The sequence below is a fragment of the Pongo abelii genome, chromosome 2 (genome assembly GCF_028885655.2).
Source record: "Pongo abelii isolate AG06213 chromosome 2, NHGRI_mPonAbe1-v2.0_pri, whole genome shotgun sequence".
In the NCBI taxonomy this organism is placed as follows: domain Eukaryota; kingdom Metazoa; phylum Chordata; class Mammalia; order Primates; family Hominidae; genus Pongo; species Pongo abelii.
This window is the reverse complement of record NC_085928.1, coordinates 181,864,675-181,888,958: the sequence shown is the minus strand read 5'-3', so window position 1 is coordinate 181,888,958 and position 24,284 is coordinate 181,864,675. Positions and strand designations below refer to the sequence as shown.

Below are 24,284 nucleotides of genomic sequence, written 5' to 3'. Positions count from 1 at the left end.
GTGAGGACACAGAGGGAGAAGATGCCATGTGACTGGAGCAACGCACCCACAGGCCGAGGAGCACCGGGGATGCTGGGAAACGCCAGAGCTAGAAGAGGCCAGAAAGTCTTGGCCCCTAGAGAGAATCTGGCCTTGCCAATGCCTTGATTTCTCACTTCTAGTCTCCAGAACTGTAAGATAACAACCTTCTGTTGTTTAAAGCCACCTAGTTTTTGATTTTTTGGTAGGACAGCCTTAGGAAGCTAATACAGGGTCTACACTGAGCTTTGTGTGGGCTAATGAAGAGAGGGGTGTGTGTGTATGTGTTGCTGTTAGAAGGTAATTTACATCAATGGAAGGAATGCGTCAACTCCTAGAAAATTAAGCAGATGCCATTTGTCCAAGAAAAAGCCTTCAACTCATTAGCAGATTCCACCTATCTTTTCTTCTCCCCTTTTCACTCTTCTTTCTCTTCTTGCCTTGCTGCAACTTGCCTCACCATGCTTGCAAACCCTCCTTTATCTCTCCTCTCCAGCACTGCACTGGCTCCCTCATAAGGGACACTTTATGCTGATGTTTACTTAGAAATGTCAGGGCTACAAAATCTGGCATGGTTGTAGAGGCCTCCAAGCGAGGAAGAGAGACTAAGGCCTCCTACTTGAGGGAGATTTGGGAAGGCTCAGACCCTGGTGGCACCAACAAAAGGAAGCCAACTAAGGTAAACTTTTCTCTTTCCAGTTCGTAAATCCTCCTTGTGAAACTGGTATAATAGATGCTGTATAAAAACTCTGCTGAATTCTTCCCTCTGGAATCTTTGGGGCGCCTGACATAACCCTCACCCTCCGCGCAGTGGAGAGCAGAGAGGCCTCCCTCTGTGTGCTCCATCACAATTTTCCACTGAATCTGGGTTTGGGCGGCTTGATTTGAATGGAGGATTGTTCAGCTGCAGCCAGTGCCGGCAGAGCTGCCAGTTACAACACTTAAAAAATACAGTACTGCTTTTAAAGTAGAGTAGAAGGGCGTTGAAGCGAGGATGCAGGGGTTCCTTGTCAAATACACTGCCCATCTGTCCTGGCTTTCCTTGGAGGGGAGGGCCGAGGCTTCCCCAAGGCAGGGAAACAGTTCCCAAGCTCCGCCTCCCAACCAGCATTTTTGGGGAGGAAGGCTGCTCCGTATCTGTGCTCCCGAACAGACCATTTGGTGAGATTTGAAGTGATAGCTCTTTGTCCATTGGCGCACACTCTAAGTAGTATTTACAGATTAACTATGCCTAGATGCATGCCATAGACATCTGGTATATGCTTCAAGTTAAATGCTATGAGAGAGAGATCATTTCTGAGATCGCAAAGAGTGGTCCATACTTTAAGAATTATCTAGAAATTATACCCGCAAATCTCTCTGCTGAGATGAACTGTAATTATATGGTTAAATATTCATATTTTAATTATTGGAAAGAAATACATTAACAAACTATTATTGAAATATGTTTCTTATAGAGTCAAGTAGGAAAACCTAAAGAGTTAGTCTTTTCTGTACTTGCAATGAAATAATTTCATTGTTTGCTACAGCAGGAATTTTTTTTTATACAAGTCACTGGAATTATTCAGCTGCTTGAGTGATTTGCCTGTTACTGAATAAAACCCTTGCTCGGAAGCCAAATCACTCCTATTGGTCAGCTTCAAAATTCCATAGGCGTGCTTAGACTCAAAGAAAATGAAGATTTCTTAAAAGTGACCAATTTTGTTTTGTTGGTGATGGATAAAGGTTGGAATAGGACGGTTTCTGATTATTCTCCGGTGATTCATACAATTCATTTTTGTTTTTTAAAACACATCTAAGACATTTCTCTTTCTGTGTCCTTATGAAATGGTGGGGAGGGGATCCTTACATAACGCATAACCTACCTTTTCTGGCCACTGATAACATCTGTCCTTCCGGAAGTGGATTAAATCAAAGCACAGGAGTGCCTTTTTTTTTTTTTTTTTTTTTTTTGCCAGTTTTCACAGTAAAAGAAACAGAATGTAGAAACCATAACCATATTGACTTTCTAGATGAAGCCCAGGTAACATTTCTACAAGAGAGCATGTCATAAAAGGGGCTTGTAAAGACAAAATCATTAGATGACAAGAACACTTCATTGAAAAAGAGGTGCATTTTTCTATTGTTCTAAGTATTGTGTAAGGCAGGAAGATGGAGAATAATATTCAATGCATCTGCAAAGGAAATGAGTCCCAAAAATGCCTTATTTGGTGCTTTAGTCAAAAAGGCCACCTGTTTCATTTACCAAATAAGCAGTTTTTTTTTCATTCCTTTTATAAGATCAAGCCCACTTCTCTGAGGAATGAATCAGAGGCATTGCATTTACCACATAAATAACTGATTGAAGTAAGTGATTTACCTTTCCCTTATTTTATCACATAAAAAAGGGCAATGATTACATTTAACAACTAATTCTTATTGCCTTATTGATTACGTCTGAATGCTGACCATGCTTTTACTAAAGAGACAATGCTATGTTCTCAGATTCTCAAAATGAGCAGGCCAGATTACTTAATCAAATCTATAGTAGGAAGTCCAGAGCTGAACAATGCACTAGCTGGTGTGTTTTGACTTCACTGTCTCCATGGTAACATGCACGAACAAATTACAAAAAATATGAACGATTTGTCTGAAGGGCAGAAATTTGCCAAATCTTATTTAGTCTAATTAGTTTTAAATGAATGATATTTTAGGTGATTAAAATGTTTTTCCAAGAATTCTCATGCAAAAAAAAAAAACTATTGCATTTACTGACTTTGGTATAATGTTCATATTTTTAGAGTAAGCTAGTTGTGGAGTGAGAGTTACTAGCTTGCATAAATTAAAATGATAAGCATTTCAACGTGGTAAGAAGCCAAAACTACGGTTTATAAAGTAAACATTTTAGTTTATCTGATTATTTAACATACTGAGAATGCATTTGCTAAAAGCATGCATATACGTTTTAAATGTAAGCATTTTCTGATTTTAGGCAAATCATAGTAGCCTATGCAAGCTGCGTTCTAAGGGACTGAACTGGAATACAGCAACAGGCAAAGCTTCAGGAATCAAGAAGGCAAGAAAACTGACACTCCAGAAAATACAAAGTCCCACAGCTCTCTCAATTCACATTAAATCTGGACTATCTAGAAGCTGTTTTCTTGTATCAAAGGCCAAAGTGAGTGGCTCATGCCTGTAATGTCAGCACTTTGGGAGGCTGAGGCAGGATGCTTGCTTGAGGCCAGAAGTTCAAGACCAGCCTGGGTTATAAAGCGAGAGCTCATCTCTACGAAAAAAAAAAAAAAAAAAAGGCTAAAGTGAGGTACGTAACCCTTCCCACTGCCATAGCTTAAAGAAGCCTACAGGATAGGTCAAGAACCAAGCTGCTGTGGCAGGAATTGTATGGACTGTGCTGGAGACAACAAGGAGTCTCCTTTTGCTCTGTTAAATTAATAACAAGAGTAGCTAGAATTATGGAAAAGAGGCTTGGTGAAGAGTCAGAAAAAAAAAAAAAAAAAAAAAAGCAAGAGCCCTGAGCTTTGAGCACCTGCACACAGAGAGCCGGAGCTCTCTCTACAATTGGTGTTAAATGACTGAACACAAGAAAGTAATTGTTCCTGCACTAACTAACTAGTGCAGGATTCTGAGAAAAGGTTCAATAGACAATGGAACGATGGAAAAGGGGGAAAAATCTGAGAGGGAGAGAGAGAGGAGTTCCCTTAGACTGGTGACTGGTGAAAACCTTTCACAGTTCCTCAGTGAAGAAAGCTAGAGACCTTGCTGAAGAAACGTACTGTCTATTTTATTGTGATTTCTCCCTCTCTGTTTACCAAACACATTCCATAGTGTACTGTCATCATTAATAAAGCTTCATAAGGTTCTGAATTTTGAGATACTATTGTTAAGGATTCATAGCTGATCCAGGAGACTTAGGGTGATAATTTTAGTCCAAATTCTCGTATGCAAAGTAGGCAAACTAGTCAAGCAACACTTTTTCAGCACTCTGCCTTAACCAATCCTGTATCTGAGTACGCTGCATGTATCCCTGGGTACTGTGGCCAAAACAGAGAGAACTCCTGCTTCCAGTCTGCCCACAAACCAGGAGACAGTCATTCAACAGAGCAATAAGACTACAAAATGGATCTTCTTCTGGTGTTAGAGATGAGGAGAAACTAATTCCTCCTTGTTTTTTACAACAGCAGTTTGAGTAGAGTTTAGGTATGTAAATAAATAGTTCAACAGAGAAGAGAAAAGATAAATTAACATAATAAAGTTAGTTACTGGTTTTTTGTATATTATTAATGCATATATTAGTGGCATTTTCTGGACTTCAGAAAATGCATTTGCTGCCAGATAGATTTTATGCTCATCAAACACACACACACACACACACACACACACACACACACACACACACAAAGGTAACTATGTGAGGTGACAGATATGTTATTTAACTTAATTGTTGCAACCACTTCACAATGTCCACGTATACCAAAACATCGCATTGTGCACCTTAAATATATTCATTTTTTACTTGTCAATTATATCCTAAAAAAATCTGGAAAAAATAAAAATAAACTTAAAAAATGCTTTTAAAATCTGTGTACTCAATGTAAAGGCTAAGAATGTAATGCTTCCAAAAGAAAATGCAAAATATCTTTGTGATCTTGGAATTGGCAAAAGTTTCTTAGTTAGATACAACACAGAAAACATTAACCATTAAAAATTGGTAAATTGGACTTCATTAAAATGAAAATTTCTGCTCATCAAAAGACATTGTTAAGAAAATGAAAAGGCAAGCCACAGAATGGGAGAAAATATTTAAATATTTATGTCTGACAGAATATATAAAGAATTCATACAACCTAACAACAACATGAACAAATATATGTATTTACCTCAAAAATCTGTAAACAAATATTGAGCTGTCGTTAGTAATATGCTTTTTTTTTTTTTGACAGTGTCTCACTCTGTCATCCAAGTTGGAGTACAATAGTGAGATTTCAGCTCACTGCAATCTCTGCCCCCTAGGCTCAAGCCATCCTCCCACCTCAGCCTCCCGTGTAGCTGGGACTACAGGCGTGTGCCACCACACCTGGCTAATTTTTATATTTTTTGTAGAGACAAGGTTTTGCCACGTTGCCCAGGCTGGTCTCAAATTCCCGAGCTCAAGTGATCCACCTGCCTCTACCTCCCAAAATGTTGAGATTAAAGGCATGAGCAACTGTGCCCAGCCAGTAATATGCCTGTTGAAGGGTAAAGTGTACTGATGGGTACAACTTACTTCGGAATGCATTAAAAAATAAGATGGATTGATGGATGAATGAGAGAATAGATACATGATAAAGTAAATTAGCAAAATGCTACTTGTAGAATTTAGGTGGTGGGTATTGGGACAATAGTTGTCCATTGTACAGTTCCTTTCATTTTTTCTGTATGTTTGAAAAGTTTCATAAGAAAATGTTGAGGAAAAAAGTTAAATATTCACTTACCTCATGACCCAGCAGGTTATCTCCTAGATATTTACCTAAAAGAAATAAAAACATATGTTTACACACAGATTTATACAAGAATGTTTACAGAGCATTATTCATAATACTTCTAAGCTGGAAAGGTATCCATCAACAATGGAATGGATATACAAATTGTGGTATGTTATACACTGGATAACTATTTAGCAATAAAAAGGAATGAACCATTGATCCAGAGAACAAGATGGCTAAATCCCAAAAACTGTATGTTGAGCCAGAAAAACCAGAGGCAAAATTGAGAGAACAGGTTTAGAACAGTGATTGCCTGTGAGAGGTGGAAAGTGACTGGAAGGGGCACAGAGAACTTTCTCGGTTGATAGATAGAATGTTTTTATCATGGCTGGGTGCAGTGGCTCACACCTGTAATCCCAGCACTTTGGGAGGGAGGCTGAGGTGGGCAGATCACTTGAGGTGATCTGAGGTCAAGAGTTCAAGACCAGCCTGGCCAACATGGTGACCCCCTATCTCTATTAAAAATACAAAAATTAGCCGGGCATGGTGGCACATGCCTGTAGTCCCAGCTACTTGGAAGGCTGAGGTAGGAGAATCGCTTGAACCCAGGAGGCAGAGGTTGCAGTGAACCTAGATTGTGCCACTGCACTCCAGCCTGGGAGACAAAGAAAGACTCCATGTGAGACAAAAAAAAGTTTATATCACGATTGGAGTGATGAATATTTAGGTGTGTACATTGATCAAAATTCATTAAATTGTATACTTAGGATGTGTGCATTTCTGTATGTAAATTTTACCTAAGTGGGGAAAAAGACTGGGACAGAGAGATCTCAAATTATTAAGCAGTGTTGTCTTTCTCTGTGTGACTATAGATGACAAATCGGAGGCAGTAGACAACCCTGAATAGAAGGAAGCAAAGGTAACAGATTTCATGTCGGGAATCCAACTCTAATTAGTGGGACAAGTCTATTCCTGGAGATGTCCTGAGATAGGAAAAAAGTCACTCAATATTTCAAAGTATTGTAAGATGAGAGACAATTGTAATATCTTAGTCAATTTGTGAACAATATAGATCTCAGCCCCAAGTTCAACTGCACAGGATCATGGGCACACTAGTATGTTTTCTTTGTTTTAGGAAATGTACAGATTAAGTTCCAATGGGAAACTAGATGTCAACTTTGATGGATTGAAATCGTTGCCCTTTCCTCATAGGAAAGCCTCTAAGGCCCTCTCTCTGAGTCTGTCTTATACGTAAGGCAAAGAAGGTGGGCTGACTGCTTTGTTTCCTAGCCCTTGGCAGGTTAGAAGCAGCAAATTAGAAATGGGAGGAGGCAGTGAAATAGCCAGAGGCCGTCACTCAGACAGCAAGTGACAGCTCACAGCAGGCAGAAAGGATGAAAGGAAGGGAGAAATATAAAAAGCCAACCTAAATACTCAAGAACACAACAGTGGGCAGGAGGGCCTCCCACAGCTCAATTTATTTAAATAGCTCCTCAGTGCACGGCAGTGGTTTACAGACCAGTCCAAAATCTTTTTTAATGTCCTAAAAGAAGAACCAGTAATGTAATGACATCCATTATGCATTGTCTAAGTCAGAGAATTGTTACAATTTTCCCTAAAATTTTATGTGATATGATTAGAAAAATATTTAAACATTTTTTGATCAGAGGATTGAACTTGTTAAAAAAATTGCTTCTGTAAAATACTTATTCCCTGATAATATTGAATAATACATTTTTTTACTTTTTAAGATTTGAAGTAAAAGATTTTTACTTTTTAAGATTTATGAATGTTAACTCAAAAAAATTATACATTAGATGATATCTGGAAGAAGAAAAATAATGGTAACATCCACCTCTGTTACCAAAGCCGTTGTCTTGAACTTCTTATTTTCCAAAAGGCTTTGAAATGCCATCCCTATTGTTTTATGAGGGCTTTATATATCAACATCTGTCACAGAATTCCTTTCTTCTGTATGTCAACTGTTATATTAGATCAGACTTTGAATTTATTTTTAGCAGTTTTGTGAAAGGGAGGCCCCATTTTGTGAATTTTTTACCAAGTGATATGATGGGATTAGCTCCTATTGAGTCCTGAGAGCCAAGTGTAGCATTTCTTTCCAACTCTGATTTCATGTTGTCGGCTTGAAAATGGCTGTGGTGTGAGTATTTATACCATGAAAATCAACAAACACCATAAATCTCTTTTCTTTCTTTAGAGAGCTAGTTGTTAAACATTTACCAGCACACCACTGGTTCCATCAGATTCTAAAAACACACTGTATTTAGTCTTAGATTTAGTTGTCACCACCTGTGGCTCTTTCCTTAATAAGAAACATAGATTGTTACAGCTGGGTAGTCCTCAGCACAATTTGTTTTGTTATGTACATTTATTGAGGTCCAGATAATCTACTTTATTTATTAAGTTATTCAATTATTGATGACAAAATAGATGGGAAATAAACTGAGTGAAAAAGGAAATAAAGGTTATAGGGTCAGTATTGTTACAAAATATAATCTTCATAGTACTTGGTTTCAAGAAATCAGATATTTTTGTCAGATCATGATAGGTATTGAATGCAATAGACTAGTTACCCTAGCGAATGTTGCACTGCTGGCTTCATATTTAGAAAAGAGGTGCACCAGTCAGGTGTGGTGGCTTATGCCTGTAAGCTCAGCACTTTGGGAGGCCGAGGTGGCTGGATCACTTGAGGTCAGGAGTTTGAGACCAGCCTGACCAACGTGGTGAAACCCCGTCTCTACTAAAAATACAAAATTAGCCAGATGTGGTGGCATATGCCTGTAATCTCAGCTACTTGGGTGGCTGATCGCTTGAGCCCGGGAGGTGGAGATTGCAGTGAGCCGAGATCGCGCCATTGCACTCTAGCCTGGGCAACAAAAGCGAAGCTCTGTCTCAAAAAAAAAAAAAAAAGAAAAAGAGGTGCACCATAAGGTGCCACAAAAACAGTTGTTTTAATCAGGGAAGGCATACACCCTTCCATTATGTGGATATCTGAAGCTCTTGAGAAAGGCAAGTTTGCTTAAATTACTCACTCTACCAGTGAGTAATATTTGTGATTTTAGGGAATTTCATTGCATATGTAAATTCAATGTGATGACACTTATAACCTGCTTGGGATTTAAGCTTTGACATGTGCTGCCCTGTAGGCACCTACGGACTTCTGACCAGGTTTTATTGCTGTGTAACAACCGCGACCTCTTGAATAGGGCCAGAGCTGTCATTATAAGAAAAAAATGTTTAACATTTTTTTCCTCTTTAAAGCTATGAGACTAGTTACATGCTTTCAAAGAGATGGATTGTTTCTTCATCCCAGTCTCATATTTGACCCTGAAAAGCAGAGAATTTGGATGAAAAATATCTGTTTATCTAATAAATTCTGTTATCTAATGTAGTCAGTTCATCAAATTCTCTGAATAACTTCATCCAGAAGCTTGAATTCACAAATGTTTATTGAGTGCTATTAAAAAGCAAAGCACTCTGCTGGTTATTACAACAATATAGAAAGATAACCAAGATATGGTTTCTGCCTTCCAGGAATTTAGTACATAGTGGAGGACAAAAACTTACTGTTTTATGTAAAATAACTGAAATCATACCAAACACACTTTCAGACCACAACACAATAAAAATAGAAGTCAAGACTAAGAAAATCTCTCAAAACCATGCAATTACATAGAAATTAAACAACATGCTCCTGAACGACTCTTGGGTAAATGCTGAAATTAACGCAGAAATCAAGAAGTTCTTTGAAAATAATGAAAGCAAAGATACAACATACCACAGTCTCTGAGACGCAGCTAAGGCAGTGTTAAGGGGAAATTCAGAGCACTAAATACCCACATCACAAAGTTAGAAAGATCTCAAAAACACAATCTAACTTCACAACTGAAAGAATTACAGAAGCAAGAACAAATCAACCCCAAAGCTAGCAGAAGACGAGAAATAAAAATCAGAGCTGAACTGAAGGAAATCGAGACACGAAAACCCATTCAAAAGATCGATAAATCCAAGAGTTTGTTTTTTGAAGAAATTAACAAAATAGGCCACTAGCTAGACTAATAAAGAAGAGAGAAGATCCAAATAAACACAATAGAAATGATGGAGGGAATGTTATACCAACCCCATAGAAATAAAAACAACCATCAGAAACTACTATGAACACCTCTATACACACAAACTAGAAAACCTAGAAGACGTGGATGTATTTCTGGACACATACACCCTCCCAAGATTGAGCCAGGATGAACAACAGACCAATAATGAGCTCTGAAATTGAGTAAGTAATAAAAAGTCTACCAACCAAAAAAAGCCTGGGACCTGATGAATTCAAAATTGAAATCTACCAGATGTACAAAGAAGAGCAATTCCATTCCTACAGAAACTATTCCAAAAAATTGAGGAGGAAGGACACTTTCCCAACTCATTCTATGAGGCCAGCATCATCTATGTACCAAAACCTGGCAGAGACACAACAAAAAAGGAAAACTTCAGGCCAATATCCTTGATGAACATCGATGCAAAAATCCTCAAACAAACAAACAAACAAACAAAAAACACTTGCAAACCAAATACAGCAGCACATCAAAAAGCCAATACAACATGATTAAGTAGGCTTTATTTCTGTGATGCAAGGTTGGTTCAACATACACAAATCAATAAATGTGATTCATCACATAAATAGAACTAAAGGCAAAAACCGCGTCATTATCTCAACAGAGATAGAAAAGGCTTTTAATAAAATTCAACACCACTTCAGTGAAAAACTCTTAATAAACTAGGTATTTAAGGAACATACCTCAAAATAATAAAAGTTGTCTATGACAAAGCTATAGCCAACATTATACTGAATGGGCAAAAGCTGGAAGCATTCCCCTTGAAAAGCAGCACAAGACAAGGATGCTTTCTCTCACCACTCCTATTCAACATAGCATTGGACATCCTACCAAGAGCAATCAGGCAAGAGAAAGAAAAGGATATCCAAATAGAAAGTGAGGAAGTCAAACTATCTCTGTTTGCAGATGGCATGATTCTGTATCATTTATAGAAAACCCCATAGTCTCATCCCAAAAGCTCCTCCAGCATATAAACAACTTCAGCAAAGTTTTAGGATACAAAATCAGTGTACAAAAATCACTAGCATTCCTATATACCAACAACAGCCAAACCAAGAGCCAAATCAGAAAGGCAATCTCATTCACAATTGCCACACAAAGAATAAAATACCTAGGAATACAGCTAACCAGGGAGGTAAAAGATCTCTACAATGAGTATTACAAAACACTGCTCAAAGAAATCAGAGAAGACACAAACAAACGGAAAAACATCCCATGCTCATGGACAGAAAGAATCAGTATCATTAAGATGGCAATACTAGCCAGGTGTGTTGGCTCACACCTTTGGGAGGCCGAGGCGGGCAGATCACGAGGTCAGGAGATTGAGACCATCCTGGCTAACACGGTGAAACCCCATCTCTACTGAAAACACACAAAAAAATTAGCTGGGCGTGGTGGTGGGTTCCTGTAGTCCCAGCTACTGGAGAGGCTGAGGCGGGAGAATGGTGTGAACCCGGGAGGCGGAGCTTGCAGTGAGTGGAGATCAGGCCACCGCACTCCAGCCTGGGTGACAGAGCGAGACTCCGTCTCAAAAAAAAAAAAAAAAAAAAAAAAAGTAACAATTAAACTAATACAAAGAAATGAATGATAAAAGTTTGAGGTGATGGATACCCCAATTACACTGATTTGCTCATTACACATTGTACTTGTATCAAAATATCACATGTACCCCATAAATATGTATAACTACTATGTATTCATAAAAATTAAAAATGTATTTAAAAGTTTTTAAATTCAAAAATATTCAAAAGAAAATAAAAGTAACAATGAAAGATGCGTGGGTAGTAAAGGGTCAAATAAACCAGGCTGGGTGGGGTGGCTCATGCCTGTAATCCCAGCACTTTGGGAGGCTGAGGAGGACAGATCACTTGAGGTCAGGAGCTCGAAACCAGCCTGGCCAACACGGTGAAATCTCGGCTCTACTAAAAATATGAAAAATTAACTGGGCATGCTGGTGCATGCCTGTAGTCCTAGCTACTCGGGAGGCTGAGGCAGGAGAATCGCTTGAACCCGAAAGGAGGAGATTGCAGTGAGCCGATATTGTGCCACTACACTCCAGCCTGGGTGACAGAGAGACACTCAGCCTCAAAAATAAAATAAAATAAACTGGCTCCTCTTAGCATATGCTGCTGAGTCTTCTAAAGTATTGCTTTTTAAAGTTTAGTTATCTTTTAATTTTAGTAGGACACATTTTATCTGCAGAGAAAGCCAATCAAAATGATGTGTGATAGTGTACAGAATAAGAATTTTACTTAAAATACAAACTGCTAATCCTATTCCTTAAATGTTCTTCATTAAAATGACTTTATGCTTCCCAAGTATCAATAAATATTAAACAATATTCAGGAAAAAAATCTGAATTTCATGTAAGTGTTTTAATAATCTGCCAAACTTCCTTAAATTGGAATATTATCAGAAACAGATATAGAAAACAGGAGAAAACTGGAGCCAGAAAAAAGGCATATTGAAAACAAGAAAACTATTGGGTGAATCCAAAAATGAAACTTGTGAATTTTCCAAAACATTTAAAAAATAAGTCATGTGAGATTTTGTTCTCCCTTCTACGTGATTTACTTAACTCCACCCCAACAAATGTCACTGAGAACACAGGCACTAAATCACTGAAGCCAGAGTTGACCAGAAGGCAAAAGAAGCATTCCACTCTCTGAGCCGAAGAAGCATTCCACTCTAAAAGCCTCTTTGCTGCTCACCGCCCGCGAACACAAACCGTTATCCTGCTTTCCCCCATCTCCCTCCCCACCTTAACCTCCCACCCCTGGCAAAACAAAAGCGTAGATTACGGTGGAAGCAGGCAATCTGGGGTAGGGCTTTTATATTACTCATCAACTTGTAGTAGAGTGAAGAAATCACTTCACCTCTTTGGGCCTCAGTTTCCTCATTTGCAACATACCTGAGTTTCCTGAAAAATCAGATTTTTTGAGGCTCAAATGACATACTACATGAGAAAATGAAACAGTAAAACCTTATGCAAATGTGGTTTTAGGTGTTTACTACTTATTTCAGATTATCTTCTCCCAAGTACATTAAAGAAATCTTAGGTTTACGAAACTACATTATTGCAGGTTCTTTTCCCTTGGCTATATTGGAAAGTTCCAGAATTGCCCATGTTTCTCCCATCAATTACATCACTTCACTAAGGAGAAGGTTGAGTGGATTAGTGGTTAGGTTATGGGACTAGGCATAATACTTCCTGTATTCTTATCTGACTTGGCCATTGTTTTGTTTTTGCCTCAGGGAAATCTTAAAGTCTTAATTTGCTATAAAAACAAATACATATCAGGAATATTTACTTTGAAAAAGGGTCATGAGACTTTGAATGGATTCATACAGGCTAAGTGAATTTTGTTTTTTGGAACAAAACCTGTTTTCTAAAGCAATTATATATTGTATATTCAAAATTGAGGGAAAAGGAAATAATTTTGATTGAACTTTTACTTGGTCATGACCAATGTTTTTACATTCTTATTCAATCTCTACAAGCTGTAAGGTACATAACATGATGGCCATTTTTACAGATAAGGAAGCTGAAGTTCAGTCATTTACTCAAGGGTCATCAGCTATCCTAGGTAGAGGCAGGATTAAAATTCTCTTCTCAGGCTGGGCGTTGAGGCTCACGCCTGTAATCTCAGCACTTTGGGAGTCCGAGGAGAGCGGATCACCTGAGGTTGGGAGTTTAAGACCAGCCTGACCAACATGGAGAAACCTGGAGAAACCCCATCTCTACTAAAAACACTAAAGTAGCCAGGCATGGTGGCGCATGCCTGTAATCCCAACTACTTGGGAGGCTGAGGCAGGAGAATCACTTGAACCCGGGAGGTGGAGGCTGCAGTGAGCAGAGATCGTGCCATTGCACTCCAGCCTGGGCAAAAAGAGTGAAACTCCATCTCAAAACAAACAAACAAACAAAAAAACCTAAAAAAACCTCCCTTCTCAAAGTGCTGGAGAATCGCTTGAACCCAGGAGGCGGAGGTTGCAGTGAGCCCAGATTGTGCCGTTGCACTCCAACCTGGGCAACAAGAGTGAAACTTCGTCTCAAAAACAAAAACAAAAGAAAAAAACCCTTCCTTCTCTCTGATGTAAAATCCCCACCTATTTTACCAGACCTCTGTTACTCACAGTGTTGTCCCTGGAAAAGCAACCTGAGTATCACCTGGGATCTAGTTAGAAATACAGACTCTCAGGGCACTCCTCTGCCCTTTAAATCATAGTCTGCATTTTAGTAAGACTCTCACATTACATGTTGAGACTCTTTCATTTGACCACCTATTCTCTGACAGAGACTGCTGGCATAAGCGGTTACCTTCACAGCTGACCTGGTTCCTGGAGGAGCCCCCAATACCCACAACACATCCCCACACATAACATCTACACACACAAATACACCAGCTCAAGTCCCAGGCAAAATTCGTTAGCACTTCTCTTTATATATGGAACTGGCTTTTTCCATCATCATAATCTCCCAATATTATGTCAATTAATTATACAGGATCTTTTTCTGTGCTGGAGTATACACTCTATAAGAGTAGGATGGATTTTGTCATTTTGTATCCTGTGTGCCGGTAACTTAAATGACGGTTGATTAAGTGAATAAGTGAAGTATCAGTTCTCTGGGAAACTCTCAGAAATAATCTTTTAGAGACGTTTTAATGGGGCTAGCTTCTGGTCATTTGGGAATAAAAAGGTGTCATCAGGTACATATAAATTAAATAAGCATTAACACGTCCCTTTCATAATGTCACCATGTATTTGCATAGACCATCATTTTAATCACTTTGGAATAAGACTGAGATTTTGTCTTTTTTTAGCATAGATCCAAAAATTCATTAGCCAAATACGAACTCTCAGAGAAAGAAACAAACCTTTCATTTGTGTTAGGTTTAGCAGAATAAGTTATTCTCTGCTTTCTCTCTTAGATTCACTCTCTTTGGTGGTCACTAGTGGGATCATAAAGACAGTGTGGAGTGAGGTAACTGGGTAGAACATCAGGATGAACTGTCAAAGATTTTTAAGGAGAAACAAGAGTTTCCACCATTTGCTTTCTCCTCTGTAAACCCGAACCTAAAAAGTCTGGGAAACTCCAAGCCACCTTGGTTTCCTGCACACACACACAACTCTCAGTCAGCAATTCAGTTTGCAGCTGAACTTGTTAACAGAAACAAATTGATAACATGATAAAAAGCAATGGAGAGCTGCAATTTATTTTTAAATTATTCAGATAAAAACATGAAAATAAACTAAATATGTATCATACATACATATATATACACACATAGATGGGTAAGGAGAGAGACAGAAAGCACAGCAGCATGTTAATAATTGGTAAATCTGGGGAAGGGTTTAAAGTTATCATGTGATTCTTTCAACTTTTCTATAGGTTTACTTTTTTTCCCTCAAAATAAACAGTGGGGAGAAAGCAACAACAATGGAGAATATTTTAGTCCTTAAAGAGGTGATGATTAGGGCACAGATGTTAAATTTAATGAGATTACTGTATTTATGTTATACAGAATTGTGTCACATCATACAGTAGCTAGCCTATGGCTTTGAACTTAGGAGGGATTCATGTATTTTTTGACTAGCAGATTAAAATACTTGAACCCACTGTAAAAACATACTCAGGGTACGTCTAGAGGGTTCAGCCTCCCCTGCTCCCACCTCAGGATTCTCAGGGCTGTGTGACACCAGTATTCACATATCTCATCCTTTGAAAGGAGGCTCAGGAAAAGGTAGACATGCTGTCCTCTGCATCCTCGCTACTCAACGTGGTCCAAGGATGGCAACATTGGCATCTCTTGGGAGCTCGTTAGAAATACAGAATATCATTCTGGCCCCAGCCCAGCTACAGCAAAAATGGATTCATATAAACATTAGTATTATTACCATTAGAATAAAAATGGGCTAAAGCCCTTTACCTGAATTAAGTATCTTCATGCTTGCTTATCAATAGATATAAGACACATAGCCATAAAGATTTCTTAGAACTTAGTCTGTTTTACCAACACATACAATGGAAAAAATTTTCTAATCGAATATAAATTTTTAAATCAAATATAACTTTTTAAAAAGTTTCTTCAAAACTTTTTTAAAAAATGTGGGTGATTTTCCATATATGAACTAAGTATTTCCCACACATTATTCTGATTATGGTTAGTGAAAATTTTAGATTATAGGTCTTATAAACTAAAGCATTTTTTTAAGTCCTGGAAAGTACTATTCTGAAATAGAAAATGATACCAATTAGAATGCTTTAATTAGTTTTAAAAATATAAAAGTGTGCTGTGGGTTATAAAAGTTTGTTGAACAATCTTCTTGACATTTATAATTGTCTTCTCAGTTGCCCTTTAACTAGAGATAATTAAAAGTAGTTTGCTAACAGTTCAAGAGTTTAGGAATTCCATTTCTTTTATTATTCTGCACCATGGCTAAGAAAAAAGAGAGACAAAAAGGACCTTTCCCTGTCACCTTGCATCTCTAGTCAGAGTTGAAACTCAAGGTCTCAGAGGTAACTTCTTTAAGACAGAGGTAAATGGCATGGAACCCAGGCATCAGAGAAAAGATGCATTTGTTACTTGGAAATTTTAATGAAGTCCCTGTTAGGATGAAAAACTGTGGGCCTTCTTCTGAATAAATATGTCCAGTGTAATTAGTAAGCTTAAAAAATGCCGAAGGGAAAAAAACACTCACATTTGGAGCCTTGCATCTGGAAGCTTTTTTCTCTCCCTAGGAAATCTTTGTGGCTCTTTGTTTCTGTCAAGGAGGAAAATGTGCTTGTAAATTTCACCCAAGAGAAAGTATATCTTTGCATCCACTGCATCAGGAAGGAAAAAGTACGACCCAGGGAACAGACGCCAAAAAGCCAGAAACAACCAAAGATTGGAGGGTGGGGTGAGGGGTGGGTGGAATGATGCAAACAAAACAAAACAAAACAAAAAACCCACCAAACTCAGTCTGGCAGAAAATTTCGGTGAGGAAGTTATCTGTGCCAACCTTAGCCTCAAAGAAAAATACTCCACCCTCTTAAAGCTGCTAAGATGGCAAGGGAGGCAGTGCCTCCACTGGCTGTCCAGACCTCCCCAGACAAATGAATCCCTCCATGACCAGCCAAAGCAAACTTCCCACTACACACCACACATGCATCTGTATGCACAGAGGTCTGTCTTGTGTACCAGGCAGTTGCTTGTGGTGTGACTTGAAAGGAGCCAGGGAAATCATACCAAACTTTCACAAACTGCCTGTTCGGGTGCCTAAGATTCAACTAGTATTGGTTCATTCCTTTATAGTAAGAATTACACTTACCCTGAAGTTTTCTTAAAATGTGAACTAAGCCTGGGAGGACATTGCATGCAGACCAAGACTCTTTTGTATAAAACATGAGGTCTTAACTCCTACAGAAGGGGACTCTTAAGGTAGTTATTCAAATGAGAAAGAATGACATTCAAACCTCTTCACTGCTGCTATCCATGCTTCTTTATTCCCACTTCTTACAGGGGGTGTGAAATGTTTTTACACAACACAAAGTCATTTACCCTTCAGATGAGGCAGAAAGAGAAAGATGGAGTGACAAAAATCCTAGCTGCATTGGACATTTTCATTGCCGCATGCTCTGCTCTCAGGTTGTGAGAGAATGGGCTCACCTGGGATTCCTTAGAGCTACATCACCATGACTGGAATTTCACGCTGTCAAAGGGGTTTCTCCCATTTGTTGGGCAAAACTACTTCTTGTATGGAGGCTCCAGGATATCACCTTATCAGTCAGAAATAGGGTTGCATCTGGGGTTTGAGAAGGTGTCAATTACTCTGCGTATTTTAAATGCCCTCTCTTGCAATCTATACAATTAAAATACTTTACGCTCTTAAATCTTTCTCGAGATGAGGCCCAGTGCTTCAACCAGAAACCTCAGTGGAAACATTTATTGCATTATTCTAAAGAAACACTCATAATTAATTAAATCTGTAACCTTGAATATTCAATTCCTACTAACATAATTTTAACGATCTCTTCAAAACAATTTATTTTCGTTATCAAGCTTGGTGACCATCTCCTGTGCCTCTTGCCAGGCTCACACTGGCTCGTTCAGAAGGAATTTTTCAGTATGATCCCTGATCTGAAGGGTAAAACATTGAATTGCCTTCAATTTATAGTCAAAGAGAAAAGTTGCTATCTGCTAGAATGGTCCACGGGTGCTGCATAAAAAGAGAACAGGAGAGAGAGAGCTTAGCAGTTACAGGTGAATTGGGGACGCATTCCCTCTGTCAGTCTTGTGTAATTCAGACTTGGGGTTGAGTCTTGCACATATAAGTATGCTTGCATGTGCACACACACCCCAGGGAATCTCAGGTTAGTGAGTCCGATTGGAAATGATTCATACATATAAGATCAATATATGTTTCAGGTAACAAGCCTCCCAACCTCAGGTTTCTGCAGTGTGCCAGGCAGGAATACCTATAATATCATGCCAGAGATAGCAGTGGAACATTTCAAAGGGCATCTAGGACTATTAAGAAAATCTCAATCCAGGCCGGGTGCCGTCGTTCAAGCCTGTAATCCCAGCACTTTGGGAGGCCAAGGTGGGCGGATCACCTGAGGTCAGTCATTCGAGACCACCCTGGCCAACATGGTGAAACCCTGTCTCTACTAAAAATGCAAAAATTAGCCAAGTGTGGTGGTGGGCGCCTGTAATCCCAGCCTAATCTGGTGGCTGAGGCAGGAGAATCGCTTGAACCCAGGAGGCGGAGGTTGCAGTGAGCTGAGATCGTGCCACTGCACTCCAGCCTGGGCAACAGAGTGGGACTCCATCTCAAAAAAAAAAAAAAAAAAAAAACTCAATCCAAGTAGAGGATGTCTTTAGCACCTTTCATATCACTTTAATCTCCTCTTCTTGTCTCATCTGCTGGAGCTTCTTCCTCTCTCCGGGTTACCTCCTCTGGCCTGCACTGAACTGACTCCCTTCCCAGGCCTGCCACCTTCAGATATGTCTCACAATCTTAAGAGAGCACTCTCTTTTTCTCGACCTCCTGCTCCTTCTCTTTACTCCATTCTTACCTCTGACTAAACTTCTGTTGTAGTTCTTCTTTGCAAGCAACAGTATAACAACTCGCAATTTACAAAAATATAGATAATTACTTTGACCCCAAACAACCCATCAGGATGATATAATTACTCCTATTTTAACATAAAGACAAACTATAAGGCTCAGAGATTCAGTGTCTTCTTCAAGCTGCGGGGTAAGTGACAAACTCCTGTCTTTCTGTTTCACACCTGGGTCTTCTACCATCAACCACGCAGGCTGCATAACTACCTGGGCCGTGGTCTCTTCTCAGCACCAGTCTACCAGGCTTCCCAGTGCAGGCTAGAGGCTCCAAAAAGGTGCGAGAAAGTGTATTTCTTGGACTTCATTTTTTTTTTTAAGTAAGAAAAAAGAAAGAAAGAAAAGAAAAAGCAACTTCGGTAAATTTGCGAACGAGGTAATTTTCTTGATGTTATATCCCTTTATTTTCTCATCATGTGACAGCCTTACCCTACTAGAGATACTCTAGTATCTCCTTAGTAATTTTAACTTGACCATGTTTATTAAAGAAGGTATCACGTGGGCCCAAACTGGGTCCCCACTTTGAGAGAAACTCCACCTTGGATGAGTTAATAAGCCTGAGAGTGAAGGAGTGTGTCCTTGTGGGTGCAGTTGCCTGGGAGGGAGATTGGAGGGGGATGGGGAAGGAATCCCGGGATCTCTTCCAAGTCTGACTTCCATGGAGAGAGAGAGGGGTGGATGCAACCCTGAAGGTGTCTTTTTCTCAAACAACTTCCTGAGACTCATGACACAAGCAGTTCATGGCCCTGGTTCAGGGCCCTCCCTGATGGCGAGGTGTAACAGGGAGAGGTGTGGAGATGGGAAAGAGCCAGGCTTCTGACAGAGGGAGGCTTGAAGGAATCACAGCTCATTTGTGCCTTTGAGGGAAGTGGCAGGAAGGGACACGAAAGCTGCTCTCACCCAGGGGAACAGAAGCCATGGTTCCAAATTCTTGAGGCCTCAGAGGAAAAGGATTGTCAGGAGACTATGTGAGACATCCCAGACTCCCGTAAAAATAACAGAGGCACCTTTGAGGTGGGGAAAAGACCTAGGTCTTGCACTTATGCAAGAAGGGGTTTGTGAAATAGGACCATCAATGGTAACATGACTTCCACTACTGAGATTAGCAGGTCCTTGGGAGGCTGATAGCTAAACATTGAAAAATCTCAACGTAAATACTGGCTAATCTTTCAGTTTTTTTTTTTTTTTTGAGGTAGAGTCTCATTCTGTCACCCAGGCTGAAGTGCGATCTCGGCTCACTGCAACCTCTGCCCCCTGGGTGCAAGCGATTCTCCTGCCTTAGCCTCCCAAGTAGCTGGGATTACAGGTGCCTGCCACCACGCCCTGCTAATTTTTGTATTTTTAGTAGAGACAGGGTTTCACCATCTTGGCCAGGCTGGTCTTGAACTCCTGACTTCAAGTGATCCACCCACCTCGGCCTCCCAATTCTTCCAGTCTTTCATAAACAATATAACAATTCAACTTTCAAATAACTGTTTTTGAAGAAAAGTATGTATTTGTTCTTATAGCATTTATAGGCAAAGATTCCTTGAGAAGACTGCCCATTGCGTGACACCAGCTTCCTCAGTATCCACTGGGCAAAGATGCTAAGTGGTGTATGGAGATGAGTCAGCCTCTCCAGGCCGCCTTCCCCTGCCTACGCCTAATAACCTCTGACAAACTCCCTTGTGAAACTGAGGCACTTAGGCAGGAAGTGGGAATTGGCCCATCCCTTAGAGAGTTGAGACAAAGCTGAAAATGAAGGCAAAGTGCATTTTCTATGAGAGTATTTCCTCATTCTTTTTCTCCATGGTGAGTATACATCCAGCCTGAAGACTTAGCTGTGTGAAAGTGCAGAAGGCCTGGGGCTCAGGCAACTCTGAATTGAATTCCTATTCTGTACTGTATGAGACCAGGGACAATGGATGGGTAGACAAATGGCACTAACTGTGAAGGACAGGGCCACATTCCAGTTAGGAACTCTGTATTCAGACTGCCCAGGTGTGATTCCTTGCTCTACTACTATTGGGTGACCTAGGGTGAAGTATGCAACCTTTCTGAGCCTCAGCTTTCTCGTCTGTAAAACTCGAAAAGCGGTACTACCTCATAAGGTTGGTATGAGGATGAAATGAGAAAAAAACATACAAGACCCATAGCTTCTGGCACGTTTCATGCACTCGATAGACATTACCTATTAACTGTGGCTGTTTTTAATGCACTTGTGTTTATTTATACCTGAGCTGACATTATTTTTTTAAGGTTCATTTATTGTCTTTTAGTTAGGAGTTGCTTTTCTCTTTGAGGAAGTGTTCTTATCTCTTACTGATCCAAGACCTGTAACACTCTTTCCAAACTCATCTTTAGATTAGGGGTATTTGCTTTGTACTTTTTGTTTGAGTGCTTCTGTTGCAATACTATCCTCAGTGCATTCTAGTTGTCTTTTTGTCTGTCTCCTTCACTAAATCACAGAATGTTTGAGGGCCAGGGTTCTTTCCCCCAGAGCCCAGCACATATTTGGCCTTTGCCAAATGCTTTTAGATAAGTGTAGATGTGGACAGATATCCTTATCTAAAAGAGATTTTGATCAGAAAGAGGAGAGAAGCTTTTGAAATCCTACCCTACCTTATATATCAGAATATAAGCGCCCTGGGCTAGAGCTGACAAGTGGCCCAAAACACAAGAGACCATGTTTTCTGCCTCGAACAGCAGTGGTTGACCTGCAAGGCTATCTTCCTGGAGCATGTGGCAATCAGGGTGATCTGGGAAGTGCACCCCTAGCCTCAGTATGGCCTCCAGAAAACATAGCTGCGGCCCTGGGAGTGCCTATGGAAAATGGAGAACTTGGCTGAGGAAGAGCAGCCACCTGAAGAATTGAACCTGACTCCTCACTCTGCTATTGATTTTCCCTCCAGATAATCTCCCCAGTCCATACCCTCCATTCTGATCCCATAACCTTGGCTTTAGTTCAATTTCTTATCAATTCTCGCCTGAATTACTGACTTGACTCACAGGTCTCTTCCATTCCATTCTCCACAGTGCTTCTGGGGTGAGCATTCTACAACAGATTTGTCCTCACTCCCTGTTCCCTTCCCAACCTGCCCCCAGCACCTGCCATTGTTCAAGGTCTATCTGTTGCCCTTTGAATAAAGTCTGAATTCCCTAACAGGGCTTACTAATCCCTTCAGGGTGGGTCTCTGCTATTTGCCCATTTCTCATTCTTCTTCCCCCATTCTCATTCATCTTCCCCCAGTTCCCTACCTGTGAAGTTCCTAAACTGGCCCCTCTTCCAAGTCCATGTTTTTGTATCCTCTAGAATCTTCCTTGTCCCCTCCCTTGTTTGTTAGATACAATGAAGTACCTAGATCTGTGCTGCCCAGATATTTCTGCTACCACAGCAATAATCATATTAGATTGTAATGCACTAATTACTGCATTCATTCATCCAACTTCCATCATTTTTTCATTCAAAGCCTTTATGGTTGCTTCCTGCATACTTTTCTTGATGCTAGGTACACATATATGTAAACAAGCCAGACAAAATCTCCTGCCATCATGCAGCTTGCATTCTAGTGGGAGGAGACAAATAATAAACACATGAACAATGTATATTCCAATAAAAATGTGATTCAAAAGTCTGAAATCGGAAATGTTCACAAAATTCAAGGTCTTGAATATCTGTGGCTTGCCCATCCCTGAAGTTCCATGACAGGGAAATTTGAAACCTGAAACTTTCTGAGCACTGGCATGACACTCAAAGGAAGTGTTCATTGAAGCTCATTTTGGTTTTTGGATTAGGGGGATGCTTAACTGGTATAGTGCAAATATTCCAAGATCTGACAAAATCTGAAATCCTAAACCTTTCTGGTCCCCAGCATTCTGAATAAGGGATATGCAACCTGTACACATTTTTGAAGGACAAAAAGAGGTTGAAGTGAAATGTTGTTTAGAGAGTGCCATGAGCATATGGGTTGGTGGGAATCAAGGAAGGCCCCTCCGAAGGAGGTGATATTTGAGTGGAGTTGAAAAACGCAATGAGAGGAAAGCTACTCACAGAGCAGTGGATGATGCGTTTGGGTAAATCTCTAGGGAAGGGCTCAGCTTGGTGTGCTGGAGGAAGGAAAGAGGCCACTCTCTTTGGAGCACATCATGAGCCCCCACTAGTTATAAGCTCTCCCAAACCCCGGAAAGTATCTCATGCCTTACCACATTTCCAGGGTCTAGCCAAGTGCCCAGAAAATAATAGGTGTTAGTAAGTATTTGAATGAGTTGTTATAATTTTAAAGTTATATTTTCCTTGGTATTTAACCATAACAGCTTAAAAAGGGCTTATATTTTTGAGAGTTTATATCCTAGGGATTTCTATCCTAGGATAACTTTAATGAAATATTCTTGTCACCATTCCAAGGGGCTTGTTCATGGTTTGTTCTCTGGGCTCTGCTCCACTCTCTGTTGGCTGCCATTTTGGAGAAGATTGCTACCTGGTCCACTGCTGCAAGCCTACCACAGTAGGGAATAAAGTCATGCTGGGCTTAAAATGTACTTTAGTAATGTGGCTAGTTACTAGTTGTTATCAATATAAATATATGAGTACCAACACAGAGAACAAACCAAACTAGAAAACCTCCTGGAAATGGTAAAGGAAGCTGTTGGTTTGCAAACGCCTACACAAACAAAAGAGACATTGTGAAGTATGTGGATTTAAGAAAAATAGCACTGTTCTCTCTTAACCACAGCGTTTTTCAGTTGTCTTCTATTAATGAAATTCCCCATAGTCTTTCCATATTAAGATATTCATATTGCATCATCACTTAAAGATTCACAGGATCCCCCAGCCTCACAAGGTCTTGAATATCTGTGGCTTGCCCATCCCTAAAGTTCCATGGTAGCCAATGCTTTTATTTCCTGAACGGGCTCTCCTTCTGAAGCAAAACTTTTCTAGAAGGAAACAACTTTTACTTCAAATGGTGTGATTGTTATTTTTACAAATTCTCTCCAACTGAGCATCTTTCTGGAACAGTTTTCAAACTTGTTCCTCAATAATAACTTTTTCTTTTCTTTTTTTTTTGAGACTGAGTTTCGCTCTTGTTGCCCAGGCTGGAGTGCAATAGCACAATCTTGGCTCACTGCAACCTCTGCCTCCCAAGTTCAAGCGATTCTCCTGCCTCAGCCTCCCGAGTAGTTGGAATTACAGGCATGCACCACCATGCCCGGCTAATTTTTTGTATTTTTAGTAGAGACAGGGTTTCTCCATGTTGGTCAGGCTGATCTCGAACTCCCGACCTCAGGTGATTCACCTGCCTTGGCCTCCCAAAGTGCTGGGATTACAGGCAAGAGCCACCACGCCTGGCAATAATAACTTTTTCTCCTTGATGCTTAATGAGAACTTCTCCTGAATTACTCTCATATAAAAGAGATCTAGGGTGCTATCAATTGCCTTAGCTTATTCCACTTAACCTCTTAAGCCTGCTGATGATTGAATCAGTGGCTTAATAATGTGTTATTTTTAAAAGAACAGATTTATATTTACTTACAGCAAACACATTAAAATAATCTTAATTCAATGCAAAGCTTATTAAACATTC

At 39.8% G+C, this 24,284-nt stretch overlaps 1 long non-coding RNA gene across 1 annotated transcript in view; it reads right to left on the bottom strand.

The window, feature by feature from the left end:
* The window catches only part of LOC134761055 (uncharacterized), a 91,916-nt gene that overhangs the window by 25,067 nt on the left and 42,565 nt on the right, over positions 1-24,284 (bottom strand). Inside the window, exon 4 of the long non-coding RNA XR_010139302.1 lies at positions 5,490-5,524. This is a non-coding gene — a long non-coding RNA (uncharacterized LOC134761055). The remainder of the gene's footprint in view (positions 1-5,489; positions 5,525-24,284) is intronic.